This window comes from Hevea brasiliensis, chromosome 12 (genome assembly GCF_030052815.1).
Source record: "Hevea brasiliensis isolate MT/VB/25A 57/8 chromosome 12, ASM3005281v1, whole genome shotgun sequence".
Classification (NCBI taxonomy): Eukaryota; Viridiplantae; Streptophyta; class Magnoliopsida; order Malpighiales; family Euphorbiaceae; genus Hevea; species Hevea brasiliensis.
The window spans coordinates 90,830,100-90,849,514 of record NC_079504.1 but is presented as its reverse complement, the minus strand read 5'-3'; the positions used below and the strand labels follow the sequence as shown (position 1 = coordinate 90,849,514).

General features: G+C 36.8%; 1 long non-coding RNA gene across 1 annotated transcript; it reads left to right on the top strand.

The window, feature by feature from the left end:
- Positions 1 to 16,363: 16,363 nt before the first annotated feature.
- LOC131171273 (uncharacterized) lies at positions 16,364 to 18,735 on the top strand. The gene is made up of 3 exons (XR_009141838.1): positions 16,364 to 16,558; positions 18,024 to 18,087; positions 18,709 to 18,735. It is a non-coding gene; the product is annotated as an uncharacterized LOC131171273 (long non-coding RNA).
- The last annotated feature ends 680 nt before the right edge of the window (positions 18,736 to 19,415 follow it).

The following is a 19,415-nucleotide window of genomic DNA, read 5'->3' as shown; positions in this document are numbered from 1 at the left end:
TATATTTGAAAATTTATGAGTATGATGAGAAATTAGTTGAATATTTTGTGATGCATGTTATGATAGCTATAAATATTGATTAAAGCTTGAATTGCAACTTAGGAACACTTTATTGAAATACATATCACTGTCATTATATATTAAGAGGCACCTAGTTGAACAAAGCCACAATTTTTCATTAGGCTACAAGCAAGGGTCGAAAAATTGTTAAAGTCCAATTCACCCCCCTCTTGGACTATTTTGGGACAACAACTACTCCATTTCAGCAACCATGGGAATTCATCAGGTATAGCTTGTCTTTGCATGTAAATGGTCATTTGAGATGTTAAATTAAGTGCTTATATGTACTGAAGTTGATTTCTATGTATAAAGTTTGAATGGTGAGCTTGAAAAGTGAAAATGAAAGTTTGGCGTGAATGTGTTACTTGGGCAACCTCATAATGGAAATGGGTGATGTTTAAGTTCATGAAATGTTGTTTAAGTTTTGTACAAAAAATGGCAGCACATGTGTGTGAAATAGTAGTGATAAGGTATGTAAATTGATAATGGAAGTATGTGTAATAATTAGAAAGTTTATGTGTATATATTGTTGGGTTTGAACTTTGTGAATTATGAGTGCAATTGGTGCATTGTGAAATTGTTATATTCTATCCAAGTTAACCTATAATGTAAAGAATTGAATGGTTATGGTTAGTGCCAAATGCAGAATAGTATGGAGAAGTGAGGAGATAGTTGGTGAATGTGTGTTTGGTTTGGTGTTTGAAAGGCATATAGAGGGCAGTGTGCAAATGGGCCTATAACCCTAAGTGTATGACTCCAATTGGTATGAGGCCAATTGGAGGTGAAACTAGGCACAAAATGTGCCAACTTTCATGAAGAAAGCCTACCTAAATTCTGTCCAGAAAGTGACTTGAGAAATGACCAAATCCGGATTAGTGACTTGAAAGCCTGAAAATTGACCATTTGGGCAGTAGTTAGTGTTTTGGCCATAACTCACTCAAAACAGGTCCAAATGACCTGAAATTTTTACCATGGATAGATTAGACATAGATCTACAACTCTTATGAAGACACCAAAACCCAGAAATGACCATAAGCAAGTCAAAATTCTTGCACAATTTCGGATACAAAAACTGCCAAAACCGGAAATGACCTAAAAATGACCTAAGTTTGCCATTTTGGTGCAATTTGATCAGTAATAGTAAAATGACCATTTTAGTGCAATTTTAGTGCATAACTCCCAATGACCTAAAATTTGTGGCAAAAGTTCACTAAGGCATAGACATACAAGTTTGTAAGTCGAACCAGAAACCCAAAACTGAGGGAACTAGGTCGTCCTGCTAGGTCAAAATAGCATATCGAAATCCGATAAATTGCAATAAAATGCAATACACCTAAAAATGGAATTGGTAACTTATACCAATACTAAAGGACTATAAAATGTGACATATTGGTAACATTAAAATTTATTCTCCTAGAGTGCATTAAGGGTCAACAGTATAGGTTGACTAAGAAAAGCAATAGTATTAAATAAATTAATTATTGAACCTTATTGTCAAAGACAGTTTAAATGAGTACTGAAACACTTTAAATTGTGTGTTTCAGTTAGCAATGACTCAGGGAAGGGGAAGGAAACACTGAGTCAGGGCCAAGAGGTTACACTTCAGAGGTTTGTGCATAACAGTTATTTCTTTTGAATTTTTCAATTGAAATAAATTATGACTATTTGTATGTTATTATTTTAAATTGTGGAAATTTGTTTGAATGGAAATTTGATGGATACTTATTGCTTGAAAAATATTGCAAATGGTTTGAAACCACAGCTATCATGTATATTGATTGAATTCCTCGTTAGCTTGTTTAGTGGGACGAATTGGCTTTGAATTCCCTCTCAGACTAAAGTGTTGAGGTGTGTGTCAGTTGAGGACGAATAGGATGAGTACTCATTTATTTGCTAGCTAGCTATGTTATCCTCACTAGCCATCGGCTTTTGGAACAAATTGGATTATGGAATCATGATTAAGCTGTGTGTGTGATTTATTGATATTTATTGTGATATTGTGAAATGGAGTTTAATTCTTTATGACATTCACTGTCTTTTGAATTCAACTATGATTTTAAGTATCCACAGTTCATATGATTTATGGTTTATGGTTTTAAATTGTATTTTTTTAATTTTGTGCACCACTAAGACATTGGCTCAGCGATAGTTTTTTCATTGCTATCACAGGTAGACAAATGGACAGAGCAGCAGAGTAGGCTGCTTGTGCTACATTTTGAGATTTCACCAGGTATATTGAGTAAACCATATTTTGTAATTTTTGTTGTAATGTATGTGCACTGTATGTATATATTGTACTTAGTTTCGAGCAGTTGTAAACTAAAATTATAAATTATTTTGGCTTGTAAAAATATTGTGACATATTTCTTTTATTTCAGCTTTTGGAAACACTGGAAAAATTGTTGTTGAATTGAGTTGACAAATGTTGAGAAATTTATTGTGTTGAACTGTTATTGGAGTTTGGGATTGAGAAATATATTGGAAGTGCTTTTTTACAGGTTTTTGAAGAACTGTTTTATTCAAAATACAGATGGAACTCTGTCAAAATTTTTATAGAAATTATTGATACTCAGATTTGTTATTTGGTTTCACTTCAGTAAAAGATTTTTAACACCTATCAAAAGTGCTCACCACTGTAAAAAGAAATAAAAAAAGGTTTAAAATCCCTTGTAGTGTATTTAATGGGTTATTAGTAGGCGAAGTTTGGTAATTCATTAGGTATACTATAGGATCATGCCATGCCTTATAGAGGGGTAGGGTGTGACACTTCACCTTCCGACCTAATAAATCTAACCTCTTCTTTTTCTCTATCTTCTCCTTGTCGATGTATGATCTCTTCTAGAATTGATAATCCAGTAGAGATATCTACTCTTCCAAAAGGAGCTCAAATAGAAGAATCTCTTCTTCCTCTTTTTAGTCCTTATAATGTGTATTAGAGACATGGTTCTCTCACCAGAAGTATTAGATCTGTACCTTCAGTCTAGTACGGCTGAGCAATATGTGACTCTTGAGATTCTGGCTTCTCTAGTTCCTACTTGAAGGGCTTAAGGATATTCGTATCTTCATTTTGGCGCAGTCCGATTGATGCTCAGTCTCCACGGAAGACATGGTTTCCCAATAACTGCTCGAGTGTCCCTATTGGACACTCGGTTCCTTCAGTATGAACATGCCTTAATTAGGATATGTCTAACTATGCTCCATGCTAGAAGTGTAGTCTTAACCTTTTTCCCTAATTACAACATGTTATTAAGGGACCTAAATCTCTACACCGCTTTAAAAGTTCAAATTCAAATCACTGGAGCAGAATAAGTGACTTCCTCTATGATAGCCACTCTACATCGGTAGATTATTTACACACTTCAGGATCATACAGTGGATTTATCCCAGCCAAGGGTTTCAAATAAAGCTCTTCTTATTTTGGCTGATTCTAAAACAACACCAATAATTGTCCAGATTCCCAGATAGATACCAAGGGACGAACTTTAGCAACTTATTCCTCAAGATGGCTAACAAATTAGAAAAGACTTCATGCTAACTCTAGACCTATCTAGTGTGACACTCCTTACCCGTCTACAGTATAACCGAGTAAGATATGTCACACAGTGTACCGGAACACCCTATTTTATTTCAATCATTTTTTATCCTTCCTAATTTTTTTTTCAAAGTTATGAAGTACAATTTGTGAAATATAATTCATTTAAGTCATTTATTGAAATTATAATTTATTTGAGGTTCTGTAAATTTTATAGAAAATTCGGCAGAGTGCTGGCTAAAAATGGATAAAATAGTTCTTCGGAACTTGTGAAAAGCACTTTCAAAATTTTCTATCATTCCCAAACTTCATTTCATCAATAATTTCTCAATATTTTTCAACAATATTTCCATTTCTCATTCATTCATTCATTTCCCATAATATTCATATACAAGTCATAAATAAATACTCAATGTTCCATTCATAAACACAATTTTCACTATTTACATTAATATCAAAATACATTACATAAGTCTTAATTATATAAGAGAAAATAAAAGTTAATTACAAAATACAAAAATAAAACCAAGTGTCCTACCAATGCACTGATGACGGTGAGGTGACATGGACACTATGCAGAGCTGCAGAGGATCTCACCCAGTATGTGGTCTACTGGGCTCTCGGTCGGTCTCTCCAGAACCTACGCGTGGCAAAAAGCAACGTGCTAAGCAATATTGCTTAGTGGTGCCAATAATAAAATAAAAGGAAATAATAGGAAAAAAATATGCAGTGCATATTATGATGTCTTATGCAAACAATTTTTCAATCATTATTGGTAATCTTATTTATTTTGTATTTGTTATATTCATAATTTCATTAAATTTATCCACTTCCATTTTTAGTTGCCAAGTAACCTATACTAGATGACTGGACTGGATAAATGGGTAAACTGGCACTGGGTATCAAGTACCTCGGGCCGTCACACCATCGGTCACATATGTATCTCCCGATGTGCAACAGAACAGCTAATAAGCTGTAATAATATTAGGCATAAGGCCAAGTATCAACATAATGTCAGAATGGCTAAAAGTCATGAAATCACAGAATGGCATAATACCATGTGCAGTACTGCTAACTAAACCCTATTGGCATGCCAACCTATCCAAACCAATCTTGCTAGGTGTACTAGGGCATGTTACACTTTTAAATTGTACAATTCTTGAAATTTAAGTTTAGGTGTTACTATTCATTTCATTAGTCAACTAAAATGTTGACTTTTGCATAGACAATAGGTACATTGGTTCTAATATTCCCAACATCCCACATTTTGCATTCTAAAATTGTTGGTATTGGTTGCCAATACCATTTCTAAGCTTAGTGCTAGTTGTTCAAAACTTTCAGATTTCAAGCCTTGTATTTACTATTCCGTTGGTCATTTTTACAGTAGGAATTTAGCAAAATTGCCTTCATGAAAGTTGTTCCTTATTTTATCTAGTTACATTTCCTTTTTTGAATCACTCCATTTGGAGTTTTGTAGCTCAAGTTATGGCCTAAACACAATAACTGGCCGGATTGGACAGAATCCAAAATTCTTGGCAAAACTGGTTCCGCCAGATTTGGTAACCTAAGTTTGGTTGGCAATTTGACTAAGTTATGATCATAATTTGGATTTGTGTTCTTCATGAAAGTTGTAGGTATATGTCTCATCTTTTTTCTGGTAAAATTTCAGGTCAATTGGACCTTTTTACACTGAGTTATGACCAAATGAATGGACACTGTTTATTTGGTTATTTTGCCCAGGCAGAATGCAAGTCACTCAGATTTGGGCAATTTTTAGGTCAACTTGGTTTGGTTTTCTGGGGCAGGGTTTCTTCACCAAAGTTGTGCCATTATGTGTCTAGTTTCATGTCCAATTAGCCTTGCACCAATTAAACCTCTACAACTCCATTTATAGCTGCACAAACCTGCTGGACTCATGCTCAGTCCTACAGGTCAGCCATGGTAGATCACCCATACACAATTACCAAGCCTCAACTCACTTTATTTCCTCATCATACACATTCAAATGGTCACTAATTGACCATTACAAGGTTAATGAACCATCACATGAGCAAACCCTAAAATTGTTCAAGTGTCCAATTTTTTTTCATGTTCATACATTCACAAATCTTGCATTTCACCTGCTTAACTATGTTCAATCACCCATCCACTATCAAAGGCTGCTCATAACTATTTTGCTATCAAGAAAAATCATCAAAACCTAACTAACCCTAGCTGTTGAAATTTGTAAGGCGCACATACTCACATTTTTGTGTTATTTTCTAATAATTCCTACACCATTCATGCCATTGAACATAAATTAAAGCAAAAGGAACATGAATTGGACACTAACCTTGAATGGAGCAGAATTTCAAGCTACCCAAACTTCTTTTTTTCTTCCTGTTTTGGCTGCCTAGAGGTTGTTCAAGTTGCTAGGTTAATTTTTTGTGAAGCTAGGTTAGGGTTTCAAGTGAAATTTGGTGAGCTAATGAAGCTTTGGAGTGTTTTTAATGGAGGTTTGGGTGGGAGGAGAGGGAAACGGCTGTTTGGAGAAGGAGATGGCTGCTGCCTTTGATTTAATTTTTTTTTGTTGTATTCTTTTCCCTTTTTATTAGTTAATTTAAATATTTGTTAAATGTGATTGGTGGAATTTGCTAATGACATCATAATGAAGTCATAAATAGCCCTTTTATCTCATTTCCTATTCTTTTCTTCTCTACTTATTTTCAATTTGATTTTTAGCAATATTTATTTACATTTTGTGTCATAATAATTATTTACTTAACTGGACAAGTAGGCGAAAAATCACCTCTGAAGGTGAAATGACCAAAATGCCCTCCGTTTGGCTTAACAGACCAAAATTGTCTGTACCGATTGAAAAAATTTTCTAAGCATTTTCTTGGCATTCTAATGCCATAGGAACCTCAATGACCCTTCTCTAGAGTCCCAAAAATTATTTTATGAATTTTCTCCCAGCCCTAGAGCTCCTAGTTGCGAGAACCGCAACTTCCCACTAGGTTACCCATCGCTAGGGCACTGGCTCATTTAACTTGGTTGTTTTTTATTTCTAAAATTTTTTTCTAAATTTTTCTTATTAATATTTGAGTTAATTATGGTTCCTCACTTTAGTTTAAATATTTTTCTAGACGTTCTAGCTGTCCGGATCGACACCGGTCACCGGAACAGTAGAATGTACGGAGTTGCTATAGGGAGGGTGTTATAACTCTTCCCCTCTAATAAAAATTTCATCCTCGAAATTTACCTGATGCAAACAGTTGAGGGAACTGTTGTCTCATCATCTCTTCACTTTCCTAAGTTGCCTCCTCGGTGTTGTGGTGCCTCCAAAGCACTTTCACTAGTGGAATCTACTTATTCCTCAACTCTTTCACTTCCCGAGCCAGGTTCCGTATGGGTTCTTCTTCATATATCAAATCCAGTTGTACTTCAATTTCTTCCATGGAGATGACATGTGAAGGATCTGAGCGGTATCTTCATAGCATAGATACGTGGAACATATTGTGGATCTTGTCCAGCTCTGGTGGTAAAGCTAGTCTGTAGGCCACTGGACCCACACGTTCAATGACTTTATATGGGCTAATGAACCTAGGGCTTAACTTACCTTTTCTTCCAAACCTTAGTACCTTCTTCCATGGTGACACCTTGAGGAACACTTTGTCGCCAACCGCATACTCTATTTCTTTTCTCTTCAGGTCGGCATAAGATTTTTGTAACACCCCAGTTTGCATAGCCTGGTATATTTCACTGTTCCGGTGACCGGTGTCGGTCCGGACAATTAATGGGATTAGGGCCACACTTAAGACAACTTGAGAAGCCATAAACACAAATAATTAGTAATGTTTAATTAGTTAACTATAAATAAGAAAAACAGAACATAAGAGGTTAAACGAGCCGAGAGTCACAGCGATGAGTGACCTCCTCGGGAACGACTGCGAAGTCATTTTAAACTCAAATTTCGAACCGTAAAAAGTGACGCTGCGGTCCTTAGGACCCTTATGAACACAGTGGAAAAGAGAAAATCACGAAAAAGAACTGTTAAGCCAGTCAAATAATTAGGTCAGGGAGCCGGAAGAAATATTGGATTATTTGCAAACCAGGATGAACCGGTGAGGGGCGATTTGGTCAATTGACCCCGAGAGCTGACTCCTGACCTAACTGTCAAATAAAATCGAAGAAAAGAAAATTTCGGAATAGAGAATTAAATTAAAGAACTAATAGAATAAAATAATTAAAAAATAAGAGGAATAAGTTGGAAAAGTCAAAGTTTATGACATCATGTATTTTGTAATAAAAAAATTAATTTAGTGAATTATTAAATTGGGAATTGTGGTCTTCCATAAGATAAAGAAAAGAAAAGAAAAAAAAAATTAAAACACAAATCTTCTTCTTCAAAAAAACGTCACTCTCTCTCTCCCACACCAAAACCACCATGAAAGCTCATTTTTGAGCTTGAAGAACCAAAATCAAACCATGGCCAATTGTCCTACCATAACTAGATGTTGTTTGGACAACTAGGAAAGAGGATTCAAAGAAAAGAAAGAAGAAAAATTTGAAGAAATTGTAGAAGAAATTCTGCACACAAGGTTAGTAAACTAAACTTGAATTGTTAGTTGATTTAGTTATGTTTATAGCTTAATTAACCTAGGAATATACTTAAAATGAAAAGAAATTAATGGTGGGAGGATTAAAGACAAATTCATCCAGCTAGGGTTTTGATGTGTGTGTATGAATTTGATGGACTTAAAGGTGTGTATGAGTATATGAACCTTAAGTAGTTGAGTTATTATGGTTTAAGGCTTTGAAAGTAGTTAAACACAATGAATTAGTGAGATTAGGGTTTGAATGTTAGGGTTAGTGAACTAAAATTTGAAGAAATGCATAAATGGCATGTTTAACCTATTGTGACATGAATTAATGGTCAATTATGACCAAATAAGTTGTGTGGGAATGGTGGAAAATTTAGCTAAATTCGTAGGTCAATGGTCATGCTGCTGGCAGCATGACCAAACCTACTTTGAAGGACCAAAACTCAAATTTTACAAGCCTAATGGATATGCAACCAATTGGAGATGAAAATAGACATAAAAGAGCACAACTTTCATTAAGGAACCATGACCAAAAACTGACCAAAAGTTGGTGAAACAATTGACCAAAGTGAGTTGATAGCAGGCTGCCCTGCACCAGACTGACCAAATGAACAGTAACTGTTCATTTGGTCATAACTCGAGCTAGGTAGGTCAAATTGAGCTGAAATTTTACCAGCAATTAGATATGATATAGACCTAAAACTTTCATGAAGAACACCAACCCAAATTAGGCCATTAACCCTTTCAAAATCATTGAGCAAAATTAAATTACTGTACTGCAACTCTGCAGATTTTCAGTTGAGCAGCAAGGTTTGGATAGCTATAACTCCCTCTAGAAAACTCGGATTTAGGCGATTCTTGAACCGATGGAAACGTAAGACATAGTACAACATTTCATATGAAGAAAGTGAGACCAAATTATGAACTTAACTTGATCAAATTATTAACCAAAGTTGGACCAAAAATCTGCCAGCACCAAAATCTCGGTATGAACGATTACACGTGAACAGTAAACTTATTTTGGCCATAACTTGAGCTACAAAACTCCGATTGAGGTGATCCAAAAATGAGAATACACTTAAGACAATAAGGAACATTTTCTATGAAGGAAGTTTTGTCAAATTCCAACAGTAGATCGACCAATGGAACAGTGCAACCGGAGAACCAAAGCGAAAATTGGCAATTTTGCCAAAATGACCTAAGCTTTAAACAAATGACCAAAACCAACAAGTTTGGTGACCAAAATGTGGTATGTGGGTGAAGTTGGAGTTCTCATACCTATTAATCCTTAGAAAGTCAATTATTTGACTTAAATAGTGCAGTGAATAGTAACTCCAAACACAAAATTTCGAGAATGTCGAATTTAACACGTTAGAAATAGGTAAATGCGAAGTTAAAATTCATTTTGGAATTTATGTTAAGTTCTAGTACTGAAACATTGTAAAATTTTGTGTTTCAGTTGAAAAGAATATCGGGAAGGAACCCGAGGAAACGAGTCGAGGCTAAGGGACGACTCGCTTGAGGTTTGTGCACAATAAACCCTATTTAAGCATTTTATCCTTGAAAAATTGATTTATTACGCATTATGAATTTATGAACTTTTGTGTTGCCACCTTGCGATCAAATTGTAACTTTGGAAATGGATTGATTTTTGTATGCAATATTTGAATGAAATGTTTGAAATGAATTTTTGATTCACACTTAGCATGACAGTTACTTATTATTCCTCCTCCATTTATGGGGTTGAGATCATTTATTTTCCTCCCTCTCTGGCTTGCCAGTTGAGGTTGTAGATCGGATGAGTACTCATTAGCTAGCTAGCCACCTCCCTCATTGGTTTCGATTAATGGGGTTGAGATTGCTTTGTCGTGGTGTACAACACGGCATTGATCGGAAATTTTGTGTCATGGCTTAAGTTGTGTATGACTTTGGCAACACTGTGTTTATGCAATTGTTTGACTAAAACTTGTTTAATATATTATTTGACAAATGAGTTGTTATGAGCTTGATATTTGTGAAATGTGATTGTGAAGTATTCAAATTATGTTTCATCAATAAATGATTTATGTATCACATTTTAAATCTTTATTGTGCACCACTGAGTATGTTTATACTCAGCGATAGTTTAATTTACTTATCATGAGATAAAAGCAAGGAGAAAGCAAAGAGTGAGTGCGGAATTGACAAGATCTTTTGATCCCTTTTTATGCGGGTATTGTTTTATACCCTTATAGTTATTTTGATGTAAATACTGTAATGTCATAAGTATCAATGTAAATTGAGCAGTTATAAATAAATTGTAATAATATTATTTTGGGTTTGTTTCTGTAAATTTAATATTTGTAAACATGAATTTTCTACTTTATGTTTTGTAAATGAAGATATTAAATACTTTGAGATGAGAAATCTTGATTTGTATTGTGAAATTATTTGAAGTGCCTTGATTGAGTTGATTTGAGAATTATTGGTGGTTGGGAGTTGTGAAATATGTTTGGAAGTTTTTTTTACAGGTATTTGAAGAACTGGTTTTTCAAAATACAGAGGGAACTCTGTCAAAATTTTTATAAAATTTGCGATAAAATTTGAATGGACAAAAATTTTTACTAGTATTTAAACTTTGAATAAATGGTTTTTAATTCTTACCAAAATGCTCACCACTTCCAAAATGTAAGAAAATTGTTTTAAAATCCCTTGTAGGGTACTTAATGAGTTATCGGTAGGTGAAGTTCGGTAGTTCATTAAGTATTCTACGGGAGCATGCTATGCCTTACGGAGGGGTAAGGTGTGACATGTTTTAGTGGTATCAGAGCATGGTTTTGCAATAAATTTTGACTATGTATGTGAATATTTCTTTGATAAGTACAACTGCTCAAGTGTCTTTAATTGATACATATGACGTATTTACATCATAAATATGCACTAACGGAGGTCAACCTCCTTGTGTTTGATTTCAGGAAGTAGGAAATTGTGAAAAACGGAATGGAAGGAGGAGATCATTAGAAGAACAATGCTGAGGTGAGGTTCAAGGAAGCCCCGGACCTCGAATGTGAGTGGGTCACCACTCCGGCTCTGCTCAAAGACCGCAGTTTCTGCTCAATTTATGCAGAGATGGTCGCCTTCTTTTCAAGAAATGGCGGGTAATGTGCCACCCCAGCTCAAATGCCGATTACACAACACAACCACAGCCCTCGGCTCAAGATGAAAAATTGATGAAATTTGGGGCCACCGAGTTTAAAGGCACTGTGGATCCACCGGAAGCGTAATGCTGGTTGGAAAGAATGGAACGGGTTTTTAGAAAGTCTGCGGTGTCTGTAAGAAATGAAGTTTGAGTATTCTGTCTCCTTATTACAAGGGGATGCCTATGAATGGTGGAAGACCATCCCCACACTTGGTGGAGCCACTGTGTTAACACAGTCGACTTCTTGAGGGAGTTCCACGTAAATGGGTTCCGATGCATATGTGGACATGAAGTTGCAAGAATTCTTGAGTTTGAAACAAGGGAACCGAATCAGCGAGAATATGAGAGAGATTTTTCAAGACTAAGCCACTATCTTTGGAAGCTTAGTCTCCACCCAGACAGATGCAAGAGGTTTGAGGTGGGCTAAGGCAGTCCGAGAATGCAAGTTGTGGGATTGGACATCAAAATTTTGCGAATTGATCTCACAGCCCTAGAACTAGAAAAGATAGAATCGGAAGGCGGTGAAGAAGGGTCCACAAGAGAAAGCGAAAAGACTCTTGAACAAGCATCCGAAGTGGTTCGGGAAGAGGAAAGCAGTTTGGGGATCTAGCTCCGTAGAGGCCGAGGCAGATTTTTCGACCAAAGACCACCTCGGTGCAGTCACAGACCCAACCAAGACCCCAGGAGCTCTATCGATGCGGCGGCGAAACCCGTGGTAGAACTCATGGTGGGGTTTGTTCTGAGCTCTTGGTGAGTGTTTTAAGCGTGGAGGAGCGGACATTTCGCTAAGGATTGCACTAGTCCGCGCCGGTGCAGGTCTTTCACTACATCCGAAGGATCACCAAGTCTCGCACCTGCAGGGTCACGCCACCGCTAGAGGCGAGGCGGTAGGTAGGGTCCCGTAACACCCACGGAAGTCGAGCATTAACGGCCAACATCCGATGGCGCACGGTTAGAGTGTATACCATGCGTCGGAGGGAAGAGGTCAAACATCGACGTTGTGGTGGTATTTTCTCCATCCTTGACAAAGATGTGCATGTGTTATTTGATCCTCGGCTCCACACATTCGTATGTTAGTGCTAGTGTGATGTGTTCTACTACTATTCCGTGTGTATCAATGGACTATGATGTGTTAGTAACTAGTCCATTAGGCCAGAGGTCGTGGTAAATAGGCTATATAGAGATCGCTTTGGTGATCCAAGGACACACTTTTTGTCGATTTAATTGGAATGTCCTTCAGAGATTATGACATCATCTTGGGCATGGATTGGTTAGCCAGGCATCATGCTATGATTGATTGTAGACTGAAGACAGTCACTTTTGGTCTCCCTCAGTATGGTGATGTAGTAATACTGGTGGAGAGGCGATTATTGCCTTCAAACATCATTTCAAATTGCAGCTAGAAAAATGATTAGAAAAGGGTGTGAGGCGACTTGGCACATGTGATAGACACCCAAGTGAGGAGTCCAAAGATCAAGGACATTCCTATTGTATGTGACTTTCCTGATGTGTTTCTGATGAATTGCCAAGATTACCTCGAGAAGAGAAGTGCGATTTGAAATTGATGTTATGCACAGTGTGGACCCAATCTCCATAACGCCATACAGAATGGCACCAGTGAACTAAAAGAATTGAAAGTGCGATTGCAAGAGTTGCTTGATAAGGGCTTCATTCGCCCTAGTGTGTCACCTTGGGAGCGCCAGATTATTTGTAAAGAAGAAGGATGGCACTCTCCGCTATGCATTGACTATCGGCGGTTGAATAAGGTGACAATAAAGAATGATATCCATTACCCGTATTGATGACTTGTTTGATCGGTTGAGGGGTGCAAATGTGTTCTCTAAAATTGACCTGAGATCAGGTTATTATCAGCTAAAAGTACAAGAGCAGAGTATTTCTAAAACTGCCTTCAGAACCCGCTATGGCCATTATGAATTCCTGGTCATGCCATTCGGGTTAACCAATGCTCCGGCTGCTTTTATGGATCTGATGAACACTATTTTCAGACCATACCTCGACCAATTTGTGGTGGTATTTATCGATGATATATTAGTCTATTCGAGGAATGCAGAAGAGCATGATAGACATCTACGGATTGTACTGCAAACTTTGAGGGAGAAACAACTATATGCCAAATTGTCGAAATGTGAATTTTGGCTGAATGAGATATCCTTTTTGGGGCATGTAGTATCAGAAGAGGGCATTAAGGTAGATCCTAGTAAGATTGAAGTCGTCCTTAATTGGAAGCCACCCGAAATGTCACGTAGATTCGCAGCTTTTACAGGTTAATGGATACTACCGCCGATTTGTGAAGGATTCTCCATGTTGGCATCTCCATTGACCAAGCGCTTAGAAAGGATGTGAAATTTCTGGACGGAAAAATGCCGAAAGTTTTGATGAATTGAAAAGATGTTTGTGAGGCTCCAAGTCGACTTTACCTACACCGTAAAGAATATATAGTTTACTGATGATGCTTCTCACAACGGATTAGGTTGTGTGTTGATGCAAGATCGAAATGTTATTGCCTATGCATCACGCCACTAAAACCGCATGAGAGGAATTATCCGACGCATGATTTGGAGCTTGCGACCATTGTGTTTGCTCTTAAGATCCGAGACATTATTTGTATGGGGAGAAGTGTTACATTTACACGCATCATAAGAGTTTGAAGTATTTGGGCACCCGAAAGAGTTGAATTTGAGACAGAGGAGATGGTTAGAATTGATAAAAGACTATGATTGTCCGATAGACTATCACCAGGAAAGCTAATGTTGTGGTGATGCCTTAAGTCGCAAGACTATGGCAAGTCTACGGTTACTCCTTTGTCTTTGGTACATGAGTTAAGATCATTGCATGCCGGCTTAGAGGTTAATGATGATGGGCAAGCAGCGGTTGCATGGCATGTACAGCCGGTGTTGATTGATCAGTTAGAATGGCTACTCGTAATGATCGAAGTATCGAAAGTTGGGAGAAGTCCCAGGCAAGAAACCGAGTTCTCGATTAGAGATGATGGTTTCTTTGCTACACCAGGCAAAATATGTGTTCCTATTGATGTTGAATTAAGGAAGATCATTTTGAAGGAAGCACATGAGTCTCCTTTTGCCATGCACCACGTGGCACAAAAATGTATAAAGGGTTAAAGGAGCATTCTTGGTGGATGGGTATGAAGAGAGATGTGGCGAGTTTATTTCTAAATGCCTAACTTGTCGCAAGTAAAGGCAGAGCATCAAGTACCATTTGGTTGTTACATCCACTACCGATGCAGTGGAAATGGGAGAGAATAACAATGGATTTTGTGATGGGACTTCCAAGGACACGTAAGAGTCATGATGTAGTTTGGGTCATTGTTGTGGACTAACCAAGTCCGCTCATTTTACGCGATTCGAATGGACTATAGTTTAGACAGATTGGCGGGTTGTACATTGATGAGATTGTGAGGCGCATGGAGTGCCGTATCCATTGTATCGACAGATCCTAGGTTCACTTCTAGATTCCTGGGTAGTCTTCAGAGAGCCCTAGGAACTAGATTGAACTTCAAGATCGCATTCCATCCACGCATGACATGGCCATCGAGAGGGTAATTCAGATTTTGGAGGATATGCTACGGGCTTGTGTGATTGAGTTTGAGGCGGTTGGGATACACACTTGCCTTTGATTGAGTTTGCTTACAACAACGGCTACCAATCAAGCATTGGGATGCCTCCATATGAAGCTTTGTATGGCAGAAAATGTAGAACCCGTTGTGTTGGGATGACGTGGGTGAAAGAAAGATGATCGGACCAAATTGTTCAACAGATCAAGAAAATCGGGGTGATCAGAGATCGACTTAAAAGCGCATCGACCGTCAAAATTCCTATGTTGATTTGAAAAGAAGGGATATTGATTAGGCAGTGGGTGAAAAGGTTTTCCTCAAAGTTTCTCCTTGGAAGAGAATTCTGAGATTCGGCGAGAAAGAAGCGAGTCCTCGTTCATTGGGCCATATGATGTTCGGAAAGAGTGGGTCCTTTGGCTTATCGTTTGGCACTACCTCCGAGTTGGAGAAGATACATAATGTCTTCCATGTGTCTATGTTGAGGAGGTATCGATCAGACCCATCTCATGTACTACCAGTAGAAGAAATAGAAGTGAATCCAGACCTCACATATGAAGAAGAACCCATAAAGATTCTGGCTTATGAGGTGAAGCAGCTACGGAATAAGTAGATACCATTGGTAAAAGTGCTGTGGAACCATCATTCGGGCCAAGAAGCTACTTGGGAATGAGAGGAGGACATGAGGAGACAACACCCATAGCTGTTCAGAGATTGATACCAGGTAAAAATTTCGAGACGAAATTTATTTAAGGGGGGGAGAATTGTAACACCCCGTTTGCATAGCCTGGTATATTTCACTGTTCCGGTGACCGGTGTCGGTCCGGACAATTAATGGGATTAGGGCCACACTTAAGACAACTTGAGAAGCCATAAACACAAATAATTAGTAATGTTTAATTAGTTAACTATAAATAAGAAAAACAGAACATAAGAGGTTAAAGCAGTAGAGTCACAGCGATGAGTGACCTCCTGAACGCAGCTGAAGTCATTTTAAACTCAAATTTCGAACCGTAAAAGTGACGCTGCATCCTTAGGACCCTTATGAACACAAGTGGAAAAGAGAAAATCACGAAAGAAGCTGTTAAGCCGACCAAATAATTAGGTCGTGAGCCGGAAGAAATATTGGATTATTTGCAAACCGATGAACCGGTGAGGGGCGATTTGGTCAATTGACCCGAGAGTGACTCGACCTAATCACAAATAAAATCGAAGAAAAGAAAATTTGAATAGAGAATTAAATTAAAGAACTAATAGAAAAAATAAATAAAAAAAGAGGAAGAAGATGGAAAAGTCAAAGTTGATGACATCATGAATGATGTCATAAACAAATTAATTTAGTGAATTATTAAATTGGGAATTGTGGTCTTCCATAAGATAAAGAAAAGAAAAGAAAAAAAAAATTAAAACACAAATCTTCTTCAAAAAAACGTCACTCTCTCTCTCCCACACCAAAACCACCATGAAAGCTCATTTTTGAGCTTGAAGAACCAAAATCCAACCATGGCCAATTGTCCTACCATAACTAGATGTTGTTTGGACAACTAGGAAAGAGGATTCAAAGAAAAGAAAGAAGAAAAATTTGAAGAAAAGGGAGAAGAAATTCTGCACACAAGGTTAGTAAACTAAACTTGAATTGTTAGTTGATTTAGTTATGTTTATAGCTTAATTAACCTAGGAATATACTTAAAATGAAAAGAAATTAATGGTGGGAGGATTAAAGACAAATTCATCCAGCTAGGGTTTTGATGTGTGTGTATGAATTTGATGGACTTAAAGGTGTGTATGAGTATATGAACCTTAAGTAGTTGAGTTATTATGGTTTAAGGCTTTGAAAGTAGTTAAACACAATGAATTAGTGAGATTAGGGTTTGAATGTTAGGGTTAGTGAACTAAAATTTGAAGAAATGCATAAATGGCATGTTTAACCTATTGTGACATGAATTAATGGTCAATTATGACCAAATAAGTTGTGTGGGAATGGTGGAAAATTTAGCTAAATTCGTAGGTCAATGGTCATGCTGCTGGCAGCATGACCAAACCTACTTTGAAGGACCAAAACTCAAATTTTACAAGCCTAATGGATATGCCACCAATTGGAGATGAAAATAGACATAAAAGAGCACAACTTTCATTAAGGAACCATGACCAAAAACTGACCAAAAGTTGGTGAAACAATTGACCAAAGTGAGTTGATAGCAGGCTGCCCTGCACCAGACTGACCAAATGAACAGTAACTGTTCATTTGGTCATAACTCGAGCTAGGTAGGTCAAATTGACCTGAAATTTTACCAGCAATTAGATATGATATAGACCTAAAACTTTCATGAAGAACACCAACCCAAATTAGGCCATTAACCCTTTCAAAATCATTGAGCAAAATTAAATTACTGTACTGCAACTCTGCAGATTTTCAGTTGAGCAGCAAGGTTTGGATAGCTATAACTCCCTCTAGAAAACTCGGATTTAGGCGATTCTTGAACCGATGGAAACGTAAGACATATTACAACATTTCATATGAAGAAAGTGAGACCAAATTATGAACTTAACTTGATCAAATTATTAACCAAAGTTGGACCAAAAATCTGCCAGCACCAAAATCTCAGTATGAACGAAGACACGTGAACAGTAAACTTATTTTGGCCATAACTTGAGCTACAAAACTCCGATTGAGGTGATCCAAAAATGAGAATACACTTAAGACAATAAGGAACATTTTCTATGAAGGAAGTTTTGACAAATTCCAACAGTAGATCGACCAATGGAACAGTGCAACTTCGGAGAACCAAAACCGAAAATTGGCAATTTTGCCAAAATGACCTAAGCTTTAAACAAATGACCAAAACCAACAAGTTTGGTGACCAAAATGTGGTATGTGGGTGAAGTTGGAGTTCTCATACCTATTAATCCTTAGAAAGTCAATTATTTGACTTAAATAGTGCAGTGAATAGTAACTCGAAACACAAAATTTCGAGAACGTCGAATTTAACACGTTAGAAATAGGTAAATGCGAAGTTAAAATTCATTTTGGAATTTATGTTAAGTTCTAGTAATGAAACATTGTAAAATTTTGTGTTTCAGTTGAAAAGAATATCGGGAAGGAACCCGAGGAAACGAGTCGAGGCTAAGGGACGACTCGCTTGAGGTTTGTGCACAATAAACCCTATTTAAGCATTTTATCCTTGAAAAATTGATTTATTACGCATTATGAATTTATGAACTTTTGTGTTGCCACCTTGCGATCAAATTGTAACTTTGGAAATGGATTGATTTTTGTATGCAATATTTGAATGAAATGTTTGAAATGAATTTTTGATTCACACTTAGCATGACAGTTACTTATTATTCCTCCTCCATTTATGGGGTTGAGATCGTTTATTTTCCTCCCTCTCTGGCTTGCCAGTTGAGGTTGTAGATCGGATGAGTACTCATTAGCTAGCTAGCCACCTCCCTCATTGGTTTCGATTAATGGGGTTGAGATTGCTTTGTCGTGGTGTACAACACGGCATTGATCGGAAATTTTGTGTCATGGCTTAAGTTGTGTACGACTTTGGCAACACTGTGTTTATGCAATTGTTTGACTAAACTATTGTTTAATATATTATTTGACAAATGAGTTGTTATGAGCTTGATATTTGTGAAATGTGATTGTGAAGTATTCAAATTATGTTTCATCAATAAATGATTTATGTATCACATTTTAAATCTTTATTGTGCACCACTGAGTATGTTTATACTCAGCGATAGTTTAATTCTTGTCATGCAGATAAAAGCAAGGAGAAAGCAGCAGAGTGAGTCATGGAATTGACAAGATCTTTTTGATCCCTTTTTGTACGGGTATTATTTTATACCCTTATGGTTATTTTGATGTAAATACTGTAATGTCATAAGTATCAATGTAAATTGAGCAGTTGTAAATAAATTGTAATAATATTATTTTGGGTTTGTTTATGTAAATTTAATATTTGTAAACATGAATTTTCTACTTTATGTTTTGTAAATGAAGATATTAAATACTTTGAGATGAGAAATCTTGATTTGTATTGTGAAATTATTTGAAGTGCCTTGATTGAGTTGATTTGAGAATTATTGGTGGTTGGGAGTTGTGAAATATGTTTGGAAGTGCTTTTTACAGGTATTTGAAGAACTGGTTTTTCAAAATACAGAGGGAACTCTGTCAAAATTTTTATAAAATTTGCGACAAAATTTGAATGGACAAAAATTTTTACTAGTATTTAAACTTTGAATAAATGGTTTTTAATTCTTACCAAAATGCTCACCACTTCCAAAATGTAAGAAAATTGTTTTAAAATCCCTTGTAGGGTACTTAATGAGTTATCGGTAGGTGAAGTTCGGTAGTTCATTAAGTATTCTACGGGAGCATGCTATGCCTTACGGAGGGGTAAGGTGTGACAATTTTTGTCATTCTGAGGCAACCTTCAGATTGGCTTTGATTATCTTTGCCTTCTCCTC